Below are 26,594 nucleotides of genomic sequence, written 5' to 3' on the forward strand. Positions count from 1 at the left end.
CCTTACTGTATTTTATATATTAGGTTATTGAAAGGTCAGTGCAAAGCAAAAATTTATTTAGTTATGTGATATTTATTTATTAATATTACTTTTTAATTTTTGTCTGTATTTTTTGGACGTATTTGGTGGTATTTTCACCACCAATGTTGGCAAAAATACCATCAAATTCTAGCCCGTGGAGGAGGGGCATATGAAAGGTGGCTACACTGAGTCACAGCGCCAGAGATTGCGTCAGAGAGTATTATTCAGCCGCCTCCACAGGCAGTGCTTGTTCAGAAGCGGTGGTAGGCAGTGCTTGTCGAGAAGTCGTGGTGGAGAGTGCTTGTTGAGATGTAGCAGTGGTGAGTCGTTGTTGAGAAGTTCTCATGGAGAGTGCTTGTTCAGATGTTGTCATATTGTTTTGATGGGCTAGACACCAGATATTGTTGGACTCGGGATGCTGTAATGATTAGAGTGTGCTTTTCGTCAATATGTATGAAGGTAAAAAATTCCTTTTTTTTATTATTTCAATGTCTTAAACAATAATGCCTCTTGGTCACAGGTTCAGTCAACAAAGCATCTGGCTTGTGTTCTTGTATTAGACTGTATTTGTGGTTTCTATGTGCAATTATAGTATTTCTGTTTTTTTTAATTACTTCAGTATAAATGGTGTTTAAAATATCTGGTCTTATTGAGGAAGAACCATGCCAGATGTGTACGTTGAATCACACTTCCACACACAGAACAGCTACACTTGTGTTTTGTTGTTTCCTAGGTTTTATAGTTGCTGGGGACTTAATTAATTAATTGTGTTAACGGAAATTTTCTTTCATTCTTTGTTGTTATTCTATGCAGTCAGATTGCGTACTAATACCAGACAGGGCCAACCGGTTACGAGACTGCGTAACCGGACAGACAGCGACGAAAACTTGAAAAATTATTTGCATTTCATTTAATTAAGCCCCCATGCAACTTCACTTCTTACCTTTTTTGTTAGCGTTCCTGAATCATGTGAAGTCAAAGATGAACAGACAAAAGAGAATGTATTCAATACTAATTAGCTGTAAATATATAACTTGTTACTGTGATATGAAGATAGTAATTTGAGTTTGTATAAATAGAATTCAGAGTCATGTGAATGATGACATTGGAAAATATATGTGTAAACAGAACCTGAATGACTATATCTGATGGGATTTATGGGTCCCATTGAACTATATACAACTTTTTTTGTTGATATTTTATTTACATTCCATCAGAAGAAATTAATGAAATCTGTGGGAATGTATTGTAAATAATATTTACTGATAGAGTATGGTACAGTGAATTTAGTTATGATAGTGAGTACGTGATGAAAATTGAGTCACTGATGAACAAATGGTGCCAGTGAATGTTTACAAGGATAACCAAAACTAGATCACCAACAGAAGCTCTCTGAAGTATTTTGCACTTACGTGATCTCAATTGCAATCTACTTCATGTATTCAGGTGAAGTTGTTGATTGTCGTTTCCATTCGTGTGAAAATTTACTTGCATATTAGTCAAGATTTTCTTCCACCACAACCTATATAGGTCCTACATCTAGTAGTTCTAACTCTTTTGTACAGCTGTTGCATGGAACATAAGAACGACATATTCAACCTGCTGCCCGATCATGAAATCTTGGCGGGACCTTGGTCGCAAGAGTTGGTGCCAAAACAACAAACAACGTTACCTACACCTTGTCCTTAGCTTCATCGTACCTTATCATCACCAGAAAAACCATGCAGCCATCATCATCATTCCTGGCACTTACTTTTATGGGAAATAAACATCGGAAGTGAACTTCTGCGAAGTTTTGAAGGTGAGCTACTGGCCCAAGTAAAGCTGTGAGGATGGGTCGTAAGTGTTACTTGGGTAGCTCTATCAGTAGAGCACATACCCACGAAAGGCAAAGATTCTGAGTCGGTCCAGCACACAGTTTTTATCTGCCAAGAAGTTACGTATCAGCGCACACTCAGCTGCATGGAGAAAGTTTCAATCTGGAAACGGCCCCCAGGCTGTGGCTAAGCCATGTCTCCGAAATATCCTTTTTTCCAGGAGTGACAGTACTGCAAGTTTCGAGGAGAGCTTCCGCGAAGTTTTCAGGGTAGGAGACGAGGTATGGGCACAAGTAAAACTGTGAGGGTGAGTCGTGTGTTGTGCTTGGGTAGCTCAGTTGGTAGAGGCCCCCTAGTTCGAGTCAGGCACGAACTTTTAAATTACCAGAAAGTCTCAAGGATTGTATTGTCTATTATCCTTGCTTGCACATAGAGTGATTTCATGCCTGGGCTGTACTCATTCAAAACAAATATGGCTTGGTAGACTAAATTTCACATACCTTCTTGTTCAGCAACAGTTATCATTTGTGTGTTATGTTGTAGTAATGATCAGGAAATAATCCAAAAGGGAACCTGGAATATGATGACACACAATTTAGTGCCGAGAAGAGGAATTCGCTGAGTGGCTATAGGTAGCGTTAAGTCCTTCAGCTTGTGAAACTGAAGCACATGCTTAAAGCGAAGTAATTAATCATATGCTTAGCCAAACTACCCGCCAGATATCAGATACAAACACTGCATTGCACCGCAGTTTAGCGGAAATATTTAAACAAGTAGTAGATCTGTTGTCATTTACGTTGTTATCAAAAATGTGACTTCAATTGTCGTCTCAAATGTCAACCCTGTATAATGAAATTTCTTCTCAAATTACAAGCTTAACCACCACTGAATCAAACTGCAAAATGCTATGAAGACTATATGACAAACCTATCATTACAATGTGGCACATTAACTACCGCAATCGTTACACTGAAAGATGAATACCACGGCCTGTGCGACATAGTGAATCAATTGTGTGATGGGCAAGTCAAGTCAAAGAGTCTGTTTACAAGCCAGAATCAGCGGCAGAGAAACTCACTGCTGACCATGAGGCTAAGATAAACTTGGGTTTGAAACAGACAGAAAGTTTTACAAAGACTATTCTGAGTGGACTTCAGACAGGGAAACCTACGTGAATGAAAGACTATTCTGAGTGGATTTCAAATACGGAAATCCACGTCAATAAAAGACTGAATTCAGAAGTACCATTACTTGTTCAAAAGATGGATAACTAATTATTATCTCAGGGAAGCACACTGAGAGAAACCATAGCGTTGTTTTAACTTGGTTTAACACAATTAAACCAAACTGAAACAGCGCTAAACAATTATGTACCAAAGTGTCGACAAAGCATGGCTTCACAAATTAGTAACATCCAACAGGAACCAATATCAGTCGAACGGAAGGTAACTGACTCAGCCCCTTCTGCTGTTAGAGTAGAAGTCAATTGCATTAATCGTACGGTGTGTGAGGGTGGGAATCACAGTGATTTCAATAGCATAGGCATGTCACCAGATCCTGCGTTGTACGGGATTTGGGCAGCACCTCAGCGGTGGAAGAAAGTTTGTTGAAACATAGACAATTTCAAGAGTTCGCTCAGGATTAAAAAAAAAACCCATCCAATTGTTTTCATTAAGTCTATTGAGGGTGTACTACCAAGGTCCCGGACCAACCAATAGAGAATCCACTTCATCATAGGTCACAGGTTTCATAGAAAGCGAGGCCACCCTTTGGGCCACTGAGACTGTAGAGACTTGTCTAGATTACGCCAATTTCAGCGAGCATTTTTAGCTAAGTATGGATCTCGGTGCGTCTAGGAAAGACTCCAAGAGGAAGTATTTAATCCGTAACCCTTTCAATGGCAGCAGGGTATTCTCCTAAAATACTATGAAAAGTACCTAAATAAAACATGGTATTGGGATAAGCCCACATTTAATTGAGACGTTATTAGTATATGAAAGCTAAACTGCCACTGGCTCTCTGGAATAAATTCTTCCATGTATCTCAAAACGACATTGAACACCTTGTGTCAGAGTTGGACTCACCTGACTTTATATAGGAGGATGCTAAATGGAGTAAGCATAACAATAACATCCAGTGATATAACCCCAGCGTGACAAGAGAGAATAACATAAATTACGTGACGCAGCTGGGTCCACCTCCAACCCACAATGCGCAACAGAAAAATCATTGTCCACTGAACTCATGTAAATGAAGTGAAATGACAACTGCTATCAACAAGGTTATACTGGTAACCGCAATGGGCACTGGCTGAGCCATAATAATAACCACAATAACAATAGGAGGAATTCTGAGATGAGAAATCACAGCCAATCAACTATACATAAGAATGATGATATCCGTGATTTCCAGTATGAAATCAAACACGTCATTGGTCAACACAGAACCCCACTGTAAACATCACTGAAGTGGCGAAAGATCCACGACCCAGTAATATGGGGTCAAAAAATTAAGTCTGACCACATAGTGCTGTCAAATGTTATCTATGGGATGGGCTGGGAGCAACAAAGATAAGCAGCAAATTTATTACACTACAGTGATAATTAGGACATCAGGTACCAACTAACTTCACCCCATTTAAATACCGTATTGAGACTGAAGAGAGTGTACAAGTCATGATACATACAGTAGTGGAAAAGGTACCAACTATAGTTGTATTAAACACAGGTGCTATGTTGAGTGTTATAACATTTAATTTGTTCAATAAAATTCATGAGGTCACAAAAGTACCCACATATCCCATACACGACTGTAAAATCATCAGAGCTATTGGTGTTAAATCATTTAATACCAAGATGCAAACTCAGGTGGAGGTTAAAACGGGAAATCGAGAGACAAAATGCCCATTCCTAATTGCAAGTTGGCTGATAGTGGAATGCATTCTTGGCATTGATCTTATATGGAGGAGAATACAATGACTGACTTCTCATCAGGTAACTATCTTTTAAACATCGATAGCCAGGAGACTATAGAGAATTTAACAAGAAAGAATTAGAGCATGGTGAATACTGTTACGGCTTAACGGTACAATTATTCAAGACACGAACAACAGACATCAGTAGCACCACCATACACTGTAGGCAGATTGAAAATGTTGAAAATCTGGTTGAAAGTTAGGTTATAGTCTACTATTATTGGTTCACTGCAACAGGCCGAATTATTATGTAACTGTATTCACGTACATGGAAGCAAGCATGGTATTCTCAGCACATACTAGTATCAAGTAGAAGTTCACTCCCACGAGATCTGTTGTCATAACATGTATTCCATCCCATGGATCAAGAGTGCAGTTGTCACAAATGACATAAAACAAGTGCGTGAATGGAGAATAACTGAACCTTCCATGAAACCTTATTGTATTCTACTCTTAGCTATGACAGAGCCTGATGGAAGCATTCGTGTATTACTGAACGTGAGGGCCGTTAATGAAATCATTATTCCAGCAAGAACTTGATCTGAAAGTTGGATGAAGGGTTACAGATGTTCCATGGAGTTAAATATCTTACTAGCACGGATTTATGAAGTGCATATTGGCAGGTAAATCTCACCAAGAAACTTATAAAATATACTGCCTTTATCCCCGAAGAAAGAAGTTAACAATTTTGTGTACTACCATTTGGTCGAAATGTGAGTTCAGGTATGTTTATTACTGCCTTAGATACTGCAGTAGGGCCTGAACTACAGAACAAAGTTACATTATATATTGATGATTTATTAATAGGCACTCATGGCTATGGGAAGAATATGTTGATCTGTTAGAAAAGACACTACACATTTTTTTTTTTTTTTTGAAACAGGAGTTACTGCAAACCTGAAAAAAGTCGAAATTTCTGAGGGACAATATTAGGTTTCTTGAGCACAAAATTTCATCTACAAGAATCACACCAGATCCAGATAAAGTTGGTGCAATAAAGAATTTTCCTCTTTCTGGAAGGGAAATACCACTTAAAGCACTTTTCGCCTTATTTTCATTTTTTCGGAGATTTGTGTCTAATCAACTTTTAAATAGTACCATTCCATTAGGGGACTGATGACCTCAGGTGTTAAGTCTCATAGTTCTCAGAGCCATTTGAACCATTTTGAACCATTTCATTAAGTTTATTGAAGAAAAATGCACCGATGGCGTGAACGAGAGACTGCAAAACAGACTCTGATGCGATAAAGGATGCCTTAGTAAACTAAAACCAGTGCACATTAGCATTCTACCTAGTTAATGATGCCGCATTCTCTGGCCTAGGAGCATATCTATTTCAATTAATTGAAGAAGATGGCAAACAAGATATTCATGTTGTTAGTTGTGCAAGCTTCACATTGTCAGATTGTGAACGTCACCACTCCGCTACTGAGTTGGAACCTATAGGAGTAGTGTGACATTTAAAACATTCAGTTTTCATATTTGTGGGAAAAACATTAATGTTTACTGTGATCATGAGGAGTTGTGCTTTCTAATGTTCTGCAAATTACTCCATGTGTCCTTAGTGTATTTTACAAGAATACAATTTTGAGATAATTCGCTTTTAAGGAAAAGGCAACATTTTGACAGATACTGTATCACAAGTACCACATGGATTACCAGAGTACACAGACTTATAGAATAGACACTGACTACTGTATTGTACCAATAAAGGATACCAGTTATTACTAATGTTACTTAGATATGTGCAGAAATAAGACGGATCTACAGAATGCTGACAAATTGGTAGAAGGTTAAGACACTATTTTCACAAAACCCTACAGATATGCTACAACAATATTACAGAATGATGTTCCATTTTATAGACACAATACAGGATCTGACACATGGGCATTGGTATTCCAGTTGCATAAGAGGATGCATTAATTTGGAACACACATAATTCATGAGTCATTATAGCACATCTAAGCAATTCAGAAACATTTGTTTATTCAGTTAATACAGCTATTTTCCTAACACAAGAAAACGCATACAGCAGCTACTAAAAAGATGCCTTTTACGTCAAAAAAAGCCTCAAAGAAATGCTGTCATACCGAGTGACACCGTACACTACCAATAAAACCACCAAAAATCGTCACAATTGATGACACATGACCTTTTACCTCAGTTAGCCGTAGAGTTAAGAATGTAGTAGCACTGTATGAAATTTTCACCAGGTGTGTTAAAGTGCATGCTACAAAGTTTGTCACCACAGGTCCAATTATTAAAAGAACAAAAGAACAATTAACAGTTATACCAACAGTTGGCAAGCCCTCTGTCTTTCTGTCACATAATATTTCAAACGCTACTTGACAAACATGGTAAACATTTCTAAATGAATACAGCATTAAAAAGATATTAATATCACGCTTCCATCCTGAAAGAATCCTGTTGTATTTACCTTTCGAGAATTTAACAGGTTCATTAGGACCTATGCACATGGCAATCAAACGACATAAGAAAAATATTTACAGATTTTTGAACAGGTAGTGAACAATTTGCCACTTTACAATACACAGTTTGCTTCAGAAGAACTCATAAGTAGAATGAACAGGAAGAAGGCATGGATATATGCTGCTCCAAGTCTACAAAGAGATGAGCATCCCTGGGAAGAGAAGGTAAGAAATATATTGGGCAGGCAAATCTGAGAAAAATCTATTATAATAGAAGACTCAGCAAAAATGTCAGGTAGGAGAACACATTCTATTAAAGACTCACCTGTATTCTTTGCTTCTACACAAAAGAAACTACAAACGATAACTTTTGCACATGGGTCCTTACAAAATTGTGAGGTCTCCATAAAAGGGAAGCTATCTGCTTACCCTAAAACCAATAAAATTAAATGGTAGTGTGCCCACCAGGACTTGAAAAAATACTTACAAAAATGAATGATCAAATTTATGTTATACGTGACGTTCTACGTTTAAATGCAGTTATAATTTGTGATGTATGACTGGTTTAACCAGAATTATCAGTAGGTACCTTGGTGCCATATAAGAGAACGATATCTGTTTGGACTGAAGGAATAATAGGAGGTTAACATTGCTAGTCACTGGACATTTCTTTGAATAAAAAATTTTTAATTTAATAGGATTTAGGTGAATTAATTACTAATTACATGATCGAACTAATTATTTGCTAGGCCCTGTGCTGCCTAAACAATTTAGATACTTATTGTTTTATATAAATGTGTAAATATTTGTTATAAGAAGAGTAAAGCAAAAACACTGTGGTGTTATTTCACATGCTGCATGGACAGTAGCCCAAAACACAAACCCTATATGCTATAGTGGTCTATGATATTGTTACTTTAATCTGTGAACTGAATGAGAAGATTCACTAATTCGGATTACTAGGCAGTGATGATGGTGTGCTATTCCCCTGGAAGATTAGCATGTTTGTGCTTAGGAGACGAAAAGAGGACACTAATATATTTTCATGTATTAACTCTTCACATTGTGGACAACCTACTGTGATGTCTGCAGTACTTGGTAGTAATGTTGCATGGCATGTAACGAAACGTATTTTCCAGTACTTCTGGAATCATATGAATGAGTGGTGTCTTTTCTTTCGGACATGTTCGGCAGAACAGACATCACGCATTGATACAACTGATTCGCCTCGATGGGCAATTAATCCTCCACCTTTAGTGCTGATTCACAAATACATTCGACTTCCTACAGAAATCTGATAGTAGCGAACAAGGAGGGCATGGACGGGTATGGCGGAGAGGTGGGAATGTGAGCCGGCTGGGAAATGTGCCGCGCCGAGGATAAACACTGTGCAGAAGGCGCAGTCGTTAACGAAACTGCCGAGTAAGCAGGAGATCCCAGGTTGGAGTCTCGGTCAAGGACACGTTTTGACTCATCGCCACTGGCACCACGCGAACTCCCAATGCAGCTGACATCATCAGTTCCTTCCCTTTCCTTTCCTTTCTCCCTCTTCCACCTTCAATTTCATAATTTCTGCATTCAGTAGAAGAAACTCTTGGTACAAGGAAGGAGTGCTTTGAAGTGAAACCATGTTTCTAGTACTCTTCCATACAATGTAAGTATTAGCGTAGTAACACAAGCCACTTTTGAAAGAGTACAGTTTTCTTGGCTTCTTGCGAGTTGTAAGTATGGATTTTCGTCAGCTTTGAGTTTAAGTTTCCCTTTGGTTTCACTTTGATTTTCCATGTTCTGTTAATTGATATGGTCTAACACTCTATGCCAAGGTTGACTTTTGTTCTATAAATAGACAATGTTATCCTGACTGGTACAACATGTAAGTCTTACACAACGCAGGAGTGCATGAACTCAGGAAAGAGTCGTATATGGAAGCTATTTAATGACTATAATGCCATTTTTGCCGTAGTACATGTTCATTATTTCTGCGCAAGGATGTAAACGTTTGTTCCAAAAACGTTGCCCAACTATGGAGATCCTTGGAACGGACAGAAAAACATGGACTATAAATAATAGAATAATGAACTATTATATCATGAAATCGGTTTCTAAATACAAAGTCGCTAAGCTGTTGTGTTAATGAGTCAATGACGACAATATGGGACAGTAATGAAAACATTGAGAACAGGTACGGCACAATTAACTTAGCACTGTGTTAGGGCGTGCTGATGCGAGCTACAAAACTAAATGCTTGAGCGCGGTTTACGACGGAAGTTGCACTTACCGAGAATCAATTCAGCAAGAGGCCATCCAACTATGGTGCAGTGCAGAATGATGGTGACGTTATCCAAGTGCAACATACGACGCCCGATAGCACACTTTACAAACACTGACCAAAAAGCTTCGACGTGCAAGAGTTAAAAAGCCACTGCCATGTTCCAGGTGTCTGCATGGCAGAAAAATCCAGTTCTGATGGTCGCTGCAAATGTTCGGCACGCCTTCATTATTAATCTATGGTTTTGAAAACAATAAAACTTGTTCATCAGAGAGACACTAAAAATGTGCATGTTATGGACATTAACTGTAAAAGTGATTTTGCCTCTGTGAGCTCGTTCACCACAAACTTTATTGGTTAATACTCTGTAAAAGCGATTTTGACTTTATAATCTCGTTCATCACAAACTTCAGTAGTTAAGACAATGTATGGGACAATGAAGGACGCTTTTTAAGTGAAACGTAACAAATTCCCACCACGCTAAGCACAGATCCATCCAACACGTTGAAGATATGTTTTGTTCTTTATATTTATGTAATTAAAAAATACCTACTATCTAAAAAGAATTTCTGTCGGTATAACCTGTCTGGGTCGCACTCTACGTAGTATGATTTCAAAATATGTTTCATGTAATTTGGTAATGCTGAACGGTCTGATGCAACTTTAAGATGCAAGGAGAACCGAGCAGATACCTCCGCATAATGTTCCCGTTGATGACTTTCCTGTCGAGAGTCTGCTCATTAAGATGGATACTACCAAAGCCGACGATGTCGCCTGAATCATAGCCTTTGGTCCATCACACTTCGTCACTGTCGACCACAACACCCTACTAGTCGGATAAAACAGCCTGTGATGAAACTTTACGGTGCGTTGTTCGCAAAACAGAAACTAAATGTTTCTTTTATTGTTACCGTTTTGTACAAAATATCGCTGTGACAATATGTTGTGTACAGGAACAGTTAAACCGAAAAATATCTGTGTTGATGAACAGCCGCATGAAACATTCGTAATACCAAACATGACTCTTAAGAACTCCGAAACTACTAAAGCCATATACACTGAGTAGTGTCAATAATTGTGAATTCTATAATAGTAGCTCCTCTTTTCAATGTTTATCTGTTTAAACTAGTGTCAAGATAAGAAGATTGCATTATGTGACTACTTGTATAATGCTGTTCACAAAACATCCAAAATACTTGTTGGTAAAATAATTTTACACCTGACGGAAGTATCAATTAATTAATTAATTATGTAATTACTAGTATGTACCAATATTGTGACAAGAGAATCTCCTGAGTAATATAGTTGAATGGTTCTTCCAACATTATTAACGAGGACACAAGACGTTGGCTGCCGGTGGACATTATTTTAAATCAATGGGAAAAGTTGAAAATTTGTGCTGGAACTGGATTCGAACCCAGGAACGCTGCTCACTAAGAAAGATGCGCTGACCACTGAACCATACGGACCTAATGGTCATCACACCTGCGCAGACTACGCTAATACGCCTTCCGTCAGACCCAAATTTTCAACTTGTCGACGCTCTACTGATGTAGTGCCCCTACACATTACGCTGATTAGCCGCGATATTTCGCCGATTCCCGTAAGAGTTAGGGCTTGGTGTGCATCCTCACTAAAGTGAGCAATTAGTCGTTCTCGCCACACACACACACATATATATTATTAACAAAGTTGTCTTAGCCGTTCACAGGGGCACTGTAGTAAATTATATATACATATAGCAAATTCATTTTGAGGTTCTGCCAAACTCATTTCGTTGTACTGAACGCAGCTGAGATTGATATTCCAGTAATTTCTGTTTTAAACGATGTATGGAGTGTAGTTGCGTTCTTGTCACTCCCTTGTATCTCGTCTTGCAAGAATGCAAGCACGCCATTTCCTTCCTCTCTGTAATTTTGTCATTAATTATTGACGCAATTAACCTGATCTATATCTTCAGTTATTAGAAAACGCAGCACTATCTTTTACTAATAATACGTAAAGCCTCTTGTCATGTTTCAGTTTTAACATAACGCAGGGAAGGGATTGATTTGGTGACGTGTCCATTGTCCATCCAAGCGCCAGTGCATGCAACTTTCACTACCTGAGCCACTGTAGATCAAAAACTATTTACCTTATGGGTATCCAACTTTCGAAGAACGATTGCGCTGCGGTATTTGCGTTGTCGGTAGTGTTGATGTTATAACTTGTTGTTATGCGCCGGTACTGGTACGGCGACGTAGGGATGAAGCACAGCATCAGTGTGCATTACAGTTGCCAACAGTCAAATGGGTCTGGACAAGGTGGGCAGTGCTTTACCCGTAAAGCTGTTTTATCAAAACAATAGCAACAGTGCTGCTGTTCTAGGCGAGTATCGACTGTTTAAATGAATACGAAATGATACTCTTTCCATATCGGGGTTGAAGAACACGATACGGAAGTTAGAATTAACTGCCAATTTGGGAACTGATCATGGGCGAGGCCGACCGCCAATTGCGCCACAAATTGTTGAAGAGATTATAGTTGGTATGACTCAGAATGCTGGACGCATTGTGCAGTCTTCAAGCAGAGCACGAGTAGTGTCACGGAAGCTAAACATTCCATGGTCCACCGAAAAATGCTGCGAACAATTGTGAAATGCTGTCTCTAGTGCGGTTCTAGGCTTTCGTGGATGCAGGTGGTCGTCAGAGTCAGCAACATATGTAACCTGGAACGTTAACATGGTACGCAATTAACAAATGTTACCCTTTCATCTGGAAATTAAAATGTGTTTCGTTCAATAGTTTATTAGTTATTTCTCTTCTGCATAGCCCGGCAATTGATTCCATAAAGATTCATTCTCCTACGATCACTCGTTTTTCATGGGGGCTCTTTCAAGGAGCGAAATTTTAAGTAGAACCACCCTATATTCTGATTAGTTGTCTTGCCAGAAACCTACCAGAGCCCTAGTACACTATTCAAAGGGAGTCGCAATTTGTAGGAATTGCAATTATTATATGTCCAAAGTCATGTTACATACCAAATTAAGTACAAAATATCCTGTGTTGTATCTCAGTGTAATCTTAAATTTTATTTGGGTTTTAGTAATCTAGAGTCAACAGACTGCATCTCTACTGTATTCTGTTGCATTTTAATGTGATTCATAACGTCTTTAATTTTGTAAAGTGTTAGCGTCTGAAGGCCATGTGACAATTTTCTCCACTTAATTTTTCTTGAGCAAAGAGATAATTCCAGACTTTAACACTAAGTCGTGACATCTACTGTTTCATTGCCAAACTGTAACCAATGTGTTGTAGTCAAACCATATGCATAAACGTCTTGAAAAGGACATAAATTCTCTCATGTTAATTAACTGAATTGTCTACAAGAAGCCATCTTTTATCTACACAATAAAAATTGTTCAGGAGTGTCACTTATGACCCGTTAACCAAAACTATATAATTACTACCACTGTATGTCAAACAATGAGCCACTGACTGAAGTAATACTGAATGGTGTATCAAAATTCTGTTATAGACATTGTCCTTGCCATTCAAAGAGGCGGGAAACAAGCGTTTGTTTTTAGCTGAGATCAGCTACAAGAATGTTTCGCAGAACGCAATGTTCATCTAGAGGTCATAAATTAATACGTTTTTAATTTTGATTGTCCTGTGTTCATAAAATGAGAAGGACGCATAGTCTCTTTCATCCTTCTTCTTGCTTGAACCGTCATACTGAAGGACCACGCATAACAATTGTTCTGTACCTTAAAATAAATAATAAATTACCTTTACATCGAATATGTTCTGATTTGGTACTACGAGTCTAATTGCACCCGTGGTTTAGGTTTGGTTAACGGGCAAGTATACATTTTTAACAATATTGGGAGCGATGAACATATTGAATACAAGACGTATATAGAAAATGAATTCGAGAAAACACTTAAGTATCCGAACCACAATAAGAAATATGGTAACATGCTCCTAACTGTCTTCAGCAGAATGGGTATAGGTTAGGGACACATAGATTCCTCGTGGAGAAAGGATGGGTTGGGCCACGAAGCACTTGCAGTGCCGCTGTGAGGCCCCACTACTTCTGCGGCGCGTTCCGGACCCCAACCTCCCTGACAAGTCATACAAGAAAAATAAATCTGTAGTACAGCAGATACAAGAATATGACGGCAATCATCTTGTGTCTATTATAAAGGAAGATCGTGAACTCCTTCAGGAAACTGACACAAACAACAATTCTGTGAAGCACTTTGCGACGTTGCTGTTCTGGACTGCTCTTCTGTCCCCGTAATTTACCCTGGAGGAGACTTAGGAACACACGTCAAGGATTTACTGAATGATTAAGTTGGGAGTGGGAAGTGATGAAGAAGAACCTCAGGCTGCAGAAGAAGAAAATGTGCATGCTGAACTACCACCAATTGAAGGTGACAGTGAAGATACTAAATGTGTGCTACTGCTAAAGACTGAACATCATTTCTCATTCTATGAATGCTGCAATTTATGACAGCCATTATCTGTCACCTTATTTTTGTCATTTCATTGTAGCTAGTCATTTTTGTTAGTATTTTTTCGGAATAAAAAGAAGGGGTTAGCATCATCGATTAGTAAACGAAACGTCCTCGTCCCAGGTTCGAAACCCGCCACCGCTTAAATTTTAATTCATTGGTGGCTGAAGACTTGCGGTATAAGAACTGACCCTCATTGTGCCAACGGCCTTGTCAAAGAGGGCAGAACAGTGGACAGAGATTCAGGGCACTCTCTTGCCCTTGGGGTAAGAAACTGCCCCTAAAGGCGGAAGAATCAGCAATTATCAACGGCATGGAGATGCAGAAGGCAATGGAAACTATTGCATTAAAGAAATATGATGTGAATCCACAGATCATGTGGCCTGTAATTGAAAAAGTGTCATGATGATCTCTCCAGTGCCAAAAGATTCCGGAGTAGTTCCCCATTCAGAATCCCTAGAGGGGACACCCAAAGAGGAAGTGACCATGAGAAAAAGATGAAGGAAGGACAACGTTGTACGAGTCGGGTAGTGAATTGTCACAAGCTTAAGTGTGGTAGGGAAACTAGAAAAACTGAGAAGGGAAATGCAAAGGTTCAGTCTAGATATAGCAGGGGTCAGTGAAGTGAAATGGAAGAAGATAAGGATTTCTGGTCAGATGAGTATAGGGTAATACCAGCAGCAGCAGAAAATGGTATAACCGGAGTAGGATTCGTTGTTGTTGTTGTGATCTTTAGTCCAAAGACTGGTTTGATGCAGCTCTCCATGTTACTCTATGCTGTGCAAGCTTCTTCATCTCCCAGTACCTACTGCAACCTACATCCTCCTGAATCTGTTTAGTGTATTCATCTCTTGGTCTCCCTCTACGATTTTTACCCTCCACGCTGCCCTCCAATACTAATTTGGTGATCCCTCGAAGCCTCAGAATATGCCCTACCAACCGATCCCTTATTCTAGTCAAGTTGTGCCACAAATTTCTCTTCTCCCCAATTATATTCAATACCTCCTCATTAGTTATGTGATCTACCCATCTAATCTACAGCATTCTTCTGTAGCACCACATTTCGAAAGCTTCTAATCTCTGGGTTCTCTTGGTTAGTAGGACATGTTTTGAGGCATCAAGGGATCACAAATTTAGCATTGGAGGGCAGTGTGGAGGGTAAAAATCGTAGAGGGAGACCAAGAGATGAATACACTAAGCAGATTCAGAAGGATGTAGGTTGCAGTAGATACTGGGAGATGAAGAAGCTTGCACAGGATAGAGTAGCATGGAGAGCTGCATCAAACCAGTCTCAGGACTGAAGACCACAACAACAACAACTATTCTCTTCTTGTCTAAACTATTTATCGTCAACGTTTCACTTTCATACATGGCTACACTCCATACAAATACTTTCGGGAACGACTTCCTGACACTTAAATCTATACTCGATGTAAACAAATTTCTCTTCTTCAGAAACGCTTTACTTGCCATTGCCAGTCTACATTTTATATCCGCTCTAAATCGACCATCATCAGTTATTTTGCTCCCCAAATAGTAAAACTCTTTTACTACTTTAAGCGTCTCATTTCCTAATCTAATTCCCGCAGCATCACCCGATTTAATTCGACTACATTCCATTATCCTAGTTTCGCTTTTGTGGATGTTCATCTCATATCCGCCTTTCAAGACACCGTTTAGCTGCTCTTCCAGGTCCATTGGTGTGACTCACAGAATTACAATGTCATCGGCGAACCTCAAAGCTTTTATTTCTTCTCCATGGATTTTAATTCCTACTCCGAATTTTTCTTTCTCAATACACAGATTGAATCACATCGGGGATAAGCTACAACCCTGTCTCACTCCCTTCCCAACCACTGCTTCCCTTTCATGTCCCTCAACTCTTATAACTGCCAGTTGGTTTCTGTACGAATTGTAAATAGCCTTTCGCTCCCTGTATTTTACACCTGCAACCTTCAGAATTTGAAAGAGAGTATTCCAGTCAACATTGTCAAAAGCATTCTCTAAGTCTACAAATGCTAGAAACGTAGGTTTGTCTTCTCTTGATCTATTTTCTAAGATAGGTTGTAGGGTCAGTATTGCCTCACGTGATCCACCATTTCTACGGAACCCAAACTGATCTTCCCCGAGGTCGGCTTCTACCAGTTTTTCCATTCGTCTGTAAAGAATTCGTGTTAGTATTTTGCAGCCGTGGATTATTAAATTGATAGTTCGATAAGTTTCACATCTGTCAACCCTTGCTTTCTTTGTGATTGGAATTATTATATTCTTCTTGAAATCTGAGGGTACTTCGACTGTCTCATACATCTTGCTCACCAGTTTTGTTAGGCCTGGCTCTCCCAAGGCTGTCAGTAGTTCTAATGGAATGTTGTCTACTCACGGAGCCCTCTTTCGACTTAGGTCTTTCAGTGCTCTGTCAAACTCTTCACGCAGTATCATCTTCATCTACATTCTCTTCAAACACTTCACGCAGTATCATCTTCATCTACATTCTCTTCCATTTCTATAATATTGTCCTCAAGAACATCGCCCTTGTATAGACCCTGTGTATACTCCTTCCACCTTTCTGATTTCCGTTCTTTGCTTAGAACTGGGTTTTCATCTGAGCTCTTGATATTCATGCAAGTGGTTCTTTTTTCTCCAAAGGTCTCTTTAATTTTCCTGTAGGCAGTATCTATCTTACGCCTAGTGATATGTGCCTCTACCTCCTTACATTTGTCCTCTAGCCATCCCTGTTTAGCCGTTTTGTACTTCCTGTCGATCTCATTTTTGAGACGTTTGTATTCCTTTTTGCCTGCTTCATTTACTGCATTTTTATATTTTCTCCTTTCATCAATTAAATTCAATATCTCTTCTGCTACCCAAGGATTTCTATTACCCTCGTCTTTTTACCTACTTGATCCTCTGCTACTTCCACTATTTCGTCTCTCAAAGCTACCCATTCTTCTTCTACTGTATTTCTTTCCCCCATTCTTGTCAATCGTTCCCTAATGCTCTTCCTGAAGCTCTCTACAACCTCTGGTTCTTTCAGTTTATCCAGGTCCCATCTCCTTAAATTCCCACCTTTTTGCAGTTTCTTGAGTTTTAATCTACAGATTCGTTATGAATAGAGAAGTAGGGCAAAGAGCGTTTTACAGTGTATAGTTCAGCGATAGGGTTGATCGTGTCAGAATCGACAGCAAACCGACATCGACAACGATAGTTCAGGTATATATGGCGACGTCGCAAACTGAAAATGAAGAGGTAGAGAAAGGATACTGAAACGGTAATACAGTGCCCGTTCCTGAAAGACAACACAGGCAACATAGTTTACACCTATAAAATTGCAACCAGTGTCGTCCGTTGACTAGTTGAACACAATGTGCTTAGCTACTGATAGATTTATTTATTTCCCGTGTTCGTACAGTGAGATATACGAGAAGAACACTGGTAATGTGATCGGATAGCAAAGAAGGAACGGTGAACGAATGAAATGAGTCAGAAGCTATGTCACTTTCTCTTACGCTACAAATCTTTTGTCTAATCTGCCCTCAAATGTGTACTTGTCGGTCAGATATCACATGGTTTCACCCCTAGCTTTTCCAGTAAAGTAATTAATTGATAGATATCTCCAAAAGAGATACATAAATGCCATACATAAATCTAGCCACTGTCGCTAGTCTTGGCAGTGACAGAACTCAACGGGACTCACTGTCAGCGGTCGTGAAATATACAGGGTGATTCTTCTTAACGTTTAAAAACTTCTGAAGCGGTGTAGACGACGTTGACACAATTAATTTACGTAAGACAAAATTGAGCCGCAAATGTCAGCAAATATCTCAAAAATGGATGACAAATATTGAACATATGGCGTCACCTGACGACGCACCTCGCTGCACATGCACGGGATGAGCCTATCAGTCTGATCATGCCAAGTATTCTTGTCACTGTGGCCACTTTAGCTCATGGGGCTCCGGTCTCGAGTTATTTTTTTCACTGCGTGAGATAATTAACTGTTTACATTCAGATATTAATTTGCTAATTTATTTACTGGTTTCACTGTCCCCGCTGGTTTATTGCAAAGTTAAGTACAGCAAAATCTACCGTATTGCGTCACAAGCAAATGTGTGTAAGCTTCAGAATTGAGTCATTACTGGTAAATGACCTACGTTTTGATTACCATATATTGACTGTAAATAAGGAAAGAAGGGAGAAAAGGAAAAAAACGCAAAGTGAGGATAAGGATAATAATTTTGTAACTTCTGCATTTACAACAGATCTCATTTACGAAAGGTGTTCGAAATTTACAATGTGTGATGAATGCAAGTACTGCATCACTCAATCATCCCTTTACTTTTTTAAACATTAATAATAATCACAGTGTATATTCACCACAAGGCGAAATAGCCGGTTCAGGTAGCTCAGCGTAAGCTAGGCAGCACAAGTTCTTTATTAGGAGACAAATCGGCGTGTTGGAAGTAGGTCGCCGGTAACCGAAGGTTTATTTCTATCATGCTTTTATACCACGTTTCTTTGTGGTGATGCCTTTTTAGTAACATTGACCTACCTAGAGGAAATGGAACTTCTCTGAAATAATTAGAAGCAACAAAAGTTTCATTCAGCTTCATACAGGTGCAAGTGGACAGGGAGACTCTGTCATCATAGAATTACGAATCCTGGTGAGCTCTTTGGTTTAATAACATTTGACACAACTCTAAAGGTATCTAAGCGACTCGGAAACTTTTGACTTATCGAATCCTGTACATTATACTTTAAGGCAAAGAAACTAGAGAACGTAGGGAAGGGAGGGGAAAGGAGCATGACATGTGGAAGCATAGTAGGAACACTGATTTCCTCAACAGAGATAAACGAATTATCAGATAGTGTCAGCGGTACTATCGGCGATCATATTTTAGTCTGCAGCAATGTATTGAAGGATGATTGTAAGCAAATTCAGAAAACTTGAACGAAGTTTACGCTTGGTGCAATGAAAATGCAAGGTAATGCTCATAACAAAGACAAAAATTCTTGACAGGATCGCGATGTTCTAACAAAACTCTCTTGCGTGAATTTAGAGAACAAGCGATCAGAATCAACTGCGATGCATCATCACAAGAGTAATTTGAGAGGCATTAGGGGACTTACCAAGCCATACAAATAGCCTTTTCTCACTCCTTCGATAAGAGAGTGGAATTGGTGAAAAACAGGTTATATTAACCCGAAATAACCTCCGTCGTCCACTGGAGAAAAATTCTTGAATGTGCAGTGGTCCTACTGCGAAACGTGTAACATTTTTTTTTTTTTGTCTCTCACTACTCTTGTTTTTCATCTGCATACTGTGGAAATTGCCATGTGCGCCGTCGTAACTACGATGTGTGCAGCACCGCAAAGCGAACTGATATGGAGGGTTGCCGCTCGCCCCAGAAGTAGGCGTCGCCTTATGGTTTCACGAAACTGATTTACGCACTGTGTGAAATCGGATTTCCCTCCTGTCTCTGTTTTATGTTTTGATGATGATGATGATAAGGTGTTTGTTTACCCGCATGGAATATTAAAGTTTACCAATTAGTGTAGATAAAAGTGACGGAGTAAAAACTCATAACAGAAAAGCGAAATTCAATCGGCAGATTTAAAACAGTACAGCGGCTTTGTCTGGTTGATCTCTGGAATTAAAAAGATGAGCCAGCCACTCTTAAACACACTAAAATCACCAGCCCAAAACCTCAAGCTGGAATTTAGAGAGCACACAAAATTTTGAAAGTTTCATTCCACTTGTCGCGTTGCTCGCTAAAATAGAGACGCAGATCATCACTTCAATTTACTTCTTCCCTTTCCTCACAATGTTAACTGTACTCAGTAAAATATGGTATATAGTGATTTGTACGTTACAGGCGCCAAAGACTGTGGTGTCTTCCCGTTGAAGTATAACGCCAGGTGTTGAGGAGTAGAACCCCACATGGAAGCGGTTCAGAGTGACTTCTTCACGTTGGAGGACGCCACGGCCGATATACTCGGCTTCGGCAACAGCAGGTTGTCCCTCATCGCCAGCTACACTTCCTCTCATAGTTACACGGCTCTCTGTCTGCATATCGTGACGACAGACTGCAGGGCATGAAACACAGTTACGGTATATTTCCTATAGGCCGCCCTGGCTGCTTGGTCTGCTTCATCGTTTTCCCAGATTCCCATGCTCTCTGGCAGCCAGAACGATACACGTTTCCCCATTTCAAGGGATGACCCACAGCAGTTTCACGCGTCATAGGTCAATAAAGGTTCTATTAGTCCCAACTAACTCGAATTTTAACGTAACACTGCTACCAAAGCGAATATAACTACCAAAAGGGAACTCTAAAACCACAGAAATGATTAAAGTATGCTATAGCTGCTCTGGAGCTGCTCAACATGTGAATAAAATGTCAAATAGGGATTAAGTTTCCGGGTTTAAATGGTGAGTAGATACTTCTGAGACATTTTATTCTAAGAAGGTTTTCAGCTCAGGACAGGATCTCGATACTCACAATGAAAACATCGAGAAGTATGAATTCAAACATTCTGCTATCACCGCAGACTTGGCACTGCTTGTTTTTCTTGCTGCCACCGGGCTTCGCTCATGATCTAGGTGAATGATGCAAGATTATTATGTTACATAATTGTGTGTTACCTCATGTATTAGGTGGCTGGACATCTCTTTATATTCTGTACTGTTTGTTACATGGTTTTACAAAGAGATACAAAAATAATTTATTACATTTTCCCTTTGTTCTTCTTTATCACAGCAAAAAGAATCAGTAACAAAAATGGATCAAATGACTCTAAGCACTATGGGACTTAACATCTGAGGTCATCAGTCCCCTAGACGTAGATCTACTTCAACCTAAGTAACCTAAGGACATCACACACATCCATGCCCGAGGCAGGATTCGAACCTGCGATCGTAGCAGTCGCGTGGCTCCGGACTGAAGCGCCTAGACCAGCTCGACCACCGCGGCCGGAGAATCAGTAACATTAAGTTAGAGTCGAAATGGAAGCACAGATGCACGTACGTTACGCACTTCATACTCTATGGCACTTTTTTTTTAATAGCCATATTACACTTATATTTTAAAGACGAGTGATTTCGTCGCACTTAAATCACACACACCACACACACACTCACACACACACACACACACACACACACACACACACACACGCACGCACGCACGCACGCACACGCACACACACACACACACACACACACACTCATTCGCAACATGAGGCGGTCGTTCATACTAGCATCCAGAGACGACTCATAATAGCAACGCTAAAGAGGGCACTGGCGTCACTATAGGCGTCTGCTATGTGATGCTGACCTGCAGTGATTGGTATGTGTAAGGCCCCCTACTGCTATGGCGGTGGTAGGGAGCTGCCAGCTGCTCAAACCTGCTCATCAAATTTGGTTCCATTGACGGTGGGTGTCTCCGACGACACAACAATACCCCTCACATACATGAGAACCACAAAAAGTTTGTCGGTAGCGTCTATTCACTATGTTCAACAAATACCGCGTCGTCTTCTGAATCTGAAGAAAACCTTAGATTAAATACACTACTGGCCATTAAAATTGCTACACCACGAGGTTGACGTGCTACAGACGGGAAATTTAACCGATAGCAAGAAGACGCTGTGATATGCGAATGATTAGCTTTCCAGAGCATTCACACAAGGTTGACGCCGGTGGCGACACCTACAACGTGCTGGCATGAGGAAAGTTTCCAACCGATTTTTCATACACAAATAGCAGTTGACCAGCGTTGTCTGATGAAACGTTGTCGTGATGCCTCGTGTAAGGAGGAGAAATGCGTACCATCACGTTTCCGTCTTTGATAAAGGTCGGATTGTAGCCTATCGCGATTGCGGTTTATCGTATCGCGACATTGCTGCTCGCGTTGGTCGAAATCTAATGACTGTTAGCAGAATATGGAATCGGTGGGTTCAGGAGGATAATACGGAACGCCGTGCTGGATCCCAACGGCCTTGTATCACTAGCAGTCGAGATGACAGGCATCTTATCCGCATGGCTGTAACGGATCGTGCATCCACGTCTCGATCCCTGAGTCAACAGATGGGGACCTTTGCAAGACAACAACCATCTGCACGAACAGTGCGACGACGTTTGCAGCAGCATGGACTATCAGCTCGGAGACCATGGCTGCGGTTACCCTGACGCTGCATCACAGACAGGAGCGCTTGCGATGGTGTACTCAATGATGAACCTGGGTTCACGAATGGCAAAACGTCATTTTTTCGGATGAATCCAGGTTCTGTTTACATCATCATGATTGTCGCATCCGTGTTTGGCGACATCGCGATGAACGCACATTGGAAGCGTGTATTCGTCATCGCCATGCCCGCGTATCACCCGGCGTGATGGTATGGAGTGTCATTGGTTACACGTCTCGGTCACCTCTTGTTCGCACTGACGGCATTTTGAACAGTGGACGTTACACTTCAGGTGTGTTACGACCCGTGGCTCTACCCTTCATTCGATCCCTGCGAAACCCTACATCTCAGCAGGATAATGCACGCCCGCTTGTTGCAGGTCCTGTACGGGCCTTTCTGGATACAGAAAATGTTCGACTACTGCCCTGGCCAGCACATTCTCCAGATCTCTCACCAATTGAAAACGTCTGGTCAATGGTGGCTGAACAACTCGCTCGTCACAATACGCCAGTCACTACTCTTGATGAACTGTGGTATCGTGTTGAAGCTGCATGTGGAGCTGTACCTATAGACGCCATGCCCAGGAGTATCAAGGCCGTTATTACGGCCAGAGGTGGTTGTTTTGGGTACTGTTTTCTCAGGATCTATGCACCCATATTGGGTGAAAATGTAATCACATGTCAGTTCTAGTATAATATATTTGTCCAATGAATAACCGTTTATCATCTGCATTTCTTCTTGGTGTAGCAATTTTAATGGCTAGTGGTGTACAACTGAGGAGACACTTGATGTGTTAGCCCCCTTCAATGCTGTCATTAAATGTTTAAACACAAACTCAGATTCTATGCACTTAACGACCACATATTACAAAACTCTTCATTTTATTTCTCCTAATAACTCTCTGAAGCAAACACTCTTCAGTCATTATACATTAAAATTATAAACAAAGCTCACTGAAGCTCTTGCGTCTTTACACTTTTTTCCGTAATGTATCTTCTCTGCTACCTGAAATCCTTACCAACGAACTATGTCCACTATTTCAAGTTTCAAGGTTGCAATGGTATAAAAATACTTGTTGCAGACTGTATAACTGAATATATACAGCATTCACTAGGTAGAGTGTATTATGTAATTTTTATTTTATAGCGCAAAATGCATATTCAGTATTCTTGGTACATACGTTTCTTATCGATTGCCTCAGATAGGCATCAATGTTAAATTTACGTTAAAACCCACAGAGGACCGTGAAAGGCTTTGACTCTTTTTGGCACACAGGGAGTAGAAAATTTTCCAATGGTTCAAGAGGATCATTTTCAATTTCTTTTCATGCTATATTATGACCCTGAAACTTTATTTGTTTTCGTGTGAACTCATGGTTAGCTAAATTTAACATGTTATCGGGTGTCCTGAAAATCTACAGTATTGGGTCCAGAATTTCGAGACGTTCCTGCCATTCATGTGTGGCGTAACTACAGTGCAGCAACGTGATCAAGGGAAATAAGTGTTGTAAACTGATTTTCTGTCTGATGATCCTTGGTTACAATAGGTTAAGAATAATATGCACCTGAATGTATTATACCTTTACTTGTTTAGTGACAAGCTTATTACTAAGTCCTCAATAAAAGTATGTTCCATTTTTCAGTTATTCCACATCCATGAGGTTCATTAGACTTTGGTCATTTGAATGGACCATTAGTATATCTCTTATCTTGTAGACATGTTGATAAGCATGTGTGCATTTGCAAATGCTTCAAACGTGCTCATAAGTAGTGATAAGCAAGCCCTTATATTTTAGTGGCACGCAAAATAAAATGGCCATGAAAAAGTTTAAGACATTTCTAAAGCAGCCACACTGCACTTACTTTCCTTGAAAAGACCACAACGGTATGATAAATGGCCTGCGTACCTCAAAATAACGCGTGTACATAACTAAATAACTTCACACAGTAACAAGTGGTGCTAATATCTGTTGGCCTCTCACTTTTATCCATCAGCAGTGCGGTGGAACTGTTTCCCGAAACATTATTTCCTCAGTTCTTAGTGGATGCAATAATTAATCATCTGAAAAATCATTCAATAGAACAACATCTTTCAGACATGAAGTCATGTTAATTCAGTGACAGTGTGCTACAACACGTATCACACATGCGACCGTCAACACAGGAACCGTACATTGACGTACGTTACTCAGTTCCTCTAAACTAGCTAGGAAGTAAGTCAACATTGTACTAAACTCTATCATCTGCTTTCAACCATGCTACATGATGTGTAAACTTAATCATCAAAATGACTGTCACCTCAGCTACTACATTGTCTAATCTCATATTAACAAAATTTCGGGGCCCAGTTTTATGTACATTTAAATAAAGTTTGAGATTAAGGAAGGATCATCATACAACGCATGTTGTTAACAATCAGTTGCATTACTCTTCTTCATAAATGAGAATGCAAATTACGATCTCAATGTGAGAATGCCTATTCACCCTATTATTTATGAAACTAAGCTTTTATCATCAGAAATACACTCCTGGAAATTGAAATAAGAACACCGTGAATTCATTGTCCCAGGAAGGGGAAACTTTATTGACACATTCCTGGGGTCAGATACATCACATGATCACACTGACAGAACCACAGGCACATAGACACAGGCAACAGAGCATGCACAATGTCGGCACTAGTACAGTGTATATCCACCTTTCGCAGCAATGCAGGCTGCTATTCTCCCATGGAGACGATCGTAGAGATGCTGGATGTAGTCCTGTGGAACGGCTTGCCATGCCATTTCCACCTGGCGCCTCAGTTGGACCAGCGTTCGTGCTGGACGTGCAGGCCGCGTGAGACGACGCTTCATCCAGTCCCAAACATGCTCAATGGGGGACAGATCCGGAGATCTTGCTGGCCAGGGTAGTTGACTTACACTTTCTAGAGCACGTTGGGTGGCACGGGATACATGCGGACGTGCATTGTCCTGTTGGAACAGCAAGTTCCCTTGCCGGTCTAGGAATGGTAGAACGATGGGTTCGATGACGGTTTGGATGTACCGTGCACTATTCAGTGTCCCCTCGACGATCACCAGTGGTGTACGGCCAGTGTAGGAGATCGCTCCCCACACCATGATGCCGGGTGTTGGCCCTGTGTGCCTCGGTCGTCTGCAGTCCTGATTGTGGCACTCACCTGCACGGCGCCAAACACGCATACGACCATCATTGGCACCAAGGCAGAAGCGACTCTCATCGCTGAAGACGACACGTCTCCATTCGTCCCTCCATTCCGCCTGTCGCGACACCACTGGATGCGGGCTGCACGATGTTGGGGCGTGAGCGGAAGACGGCCTAACGGTGTGCGGGACCGTAGCCCAGCTTCATGGAGACGGTTGCGAATGGTCCTCGCCGATACCCCAGGAGCAACAGTGTCCCCAATTTGCTGGGAAGTGGCGGTGCGGTCCCCTACGGCACTGCGTAGGATCCTACGGTCTTGGCGTGTATCCGTGCGTCGCTGCGGTCCGGTCCCAGGTCGACGGGCACGTGCACCTTCCGCCGACCACTGGCGACAACATCGATGTACTGTGGAGACCTCACGCCCCACGTGTTGAGCAATTCGGCGGTACGTCCACCCGGCCTCCTGCATGCCCACTATACGCCCTCGCTCAAAGTCCGTCAACTGCACATACGGTTCACGTCCACGCTGTCGCGGCATGCTACCAGTGTTAAAGACTGCGATGGAGCTCCGTATGCCACGGCAAACTGGCTGACACTGACGGCGGCGGTGCACAAATGCTGCGCAGCTAGCGCCATTCGACGGCCAACACCGCGGTTCCTGGTGTGTCCGCTGTGTCGTGCGTGTGATCATTGCTTGTACAGCCCTCTCGCAGTGTCCGGAGCAAGTATGGTGGGTCTGACACACCGGTGTCAATATGTTCTTTTTTCCATTTCCAAGAGTGTATAATCCGATACCATGCACAAAACAGACCTTGCACTTCACGTGAATTTTAACATAGAAGAATTTGATATAAAACATAATGAAATGAGCTTAGAAATGAGGCGGTAACCAGTCTCCAAATACTTCGTAACCCCTTGAAGCCTACACTTCTGTGAGGTGAATCGTGGAATCTTACCGGCTCTTGTAATAATACAAAAGTACGACCTAGCTCACCTCAAACTGTAGATCAGAATTTTGAATAGAATACAAATTGGAATAATCCTACTGGTAATCTTGCACATTGTACAAACTACTCAAAACCATGGCTCTCCGGCAAACGAAAGTAATTTTATCTGAACGGCATGCTCTCTCAAATGTAGCCCTGGAACCAACAAGTCTTAACATTTCAAAGCACTGTATACGAAGCTCTGTGCAACAAGACTGACTGAATTCATTTTGAATAAGCTAGCATATCGCACTCTCA

The 26,594-nt window shown here is 40.7% G+C and overlaps 1 long non-coding RNA gene across 1 annotated transcript in view; it reads right to left on the reverse strand.

Moving 5' to 3' along the window:
* The window catches only part of LOC126162025 (uncharacterized), a 126,226-nt gene that overhangs the window by 12,190 nt on the left and 87,442 nt on the right, over positions 1 to 26,594 (reverse strand). The window lies entirely within an intron of this gene.

This window comes from Schistocerca cancellata, chromosome 2 (assembly GCF_023864275.1).
Source record: "Schistocerca cancellata isolate TAMUIC-IGC-003103 chromosome 2, iqSchCanc2.1, whole genome shotgun sequence".
Taxonomy (NCBI): domain Eukaryota; kingdom Metazoa; phylum Arthropoda; class Insecta; order Orthoptera; family Acrididae; genus Schistocerca; species Schistocerca cancellata.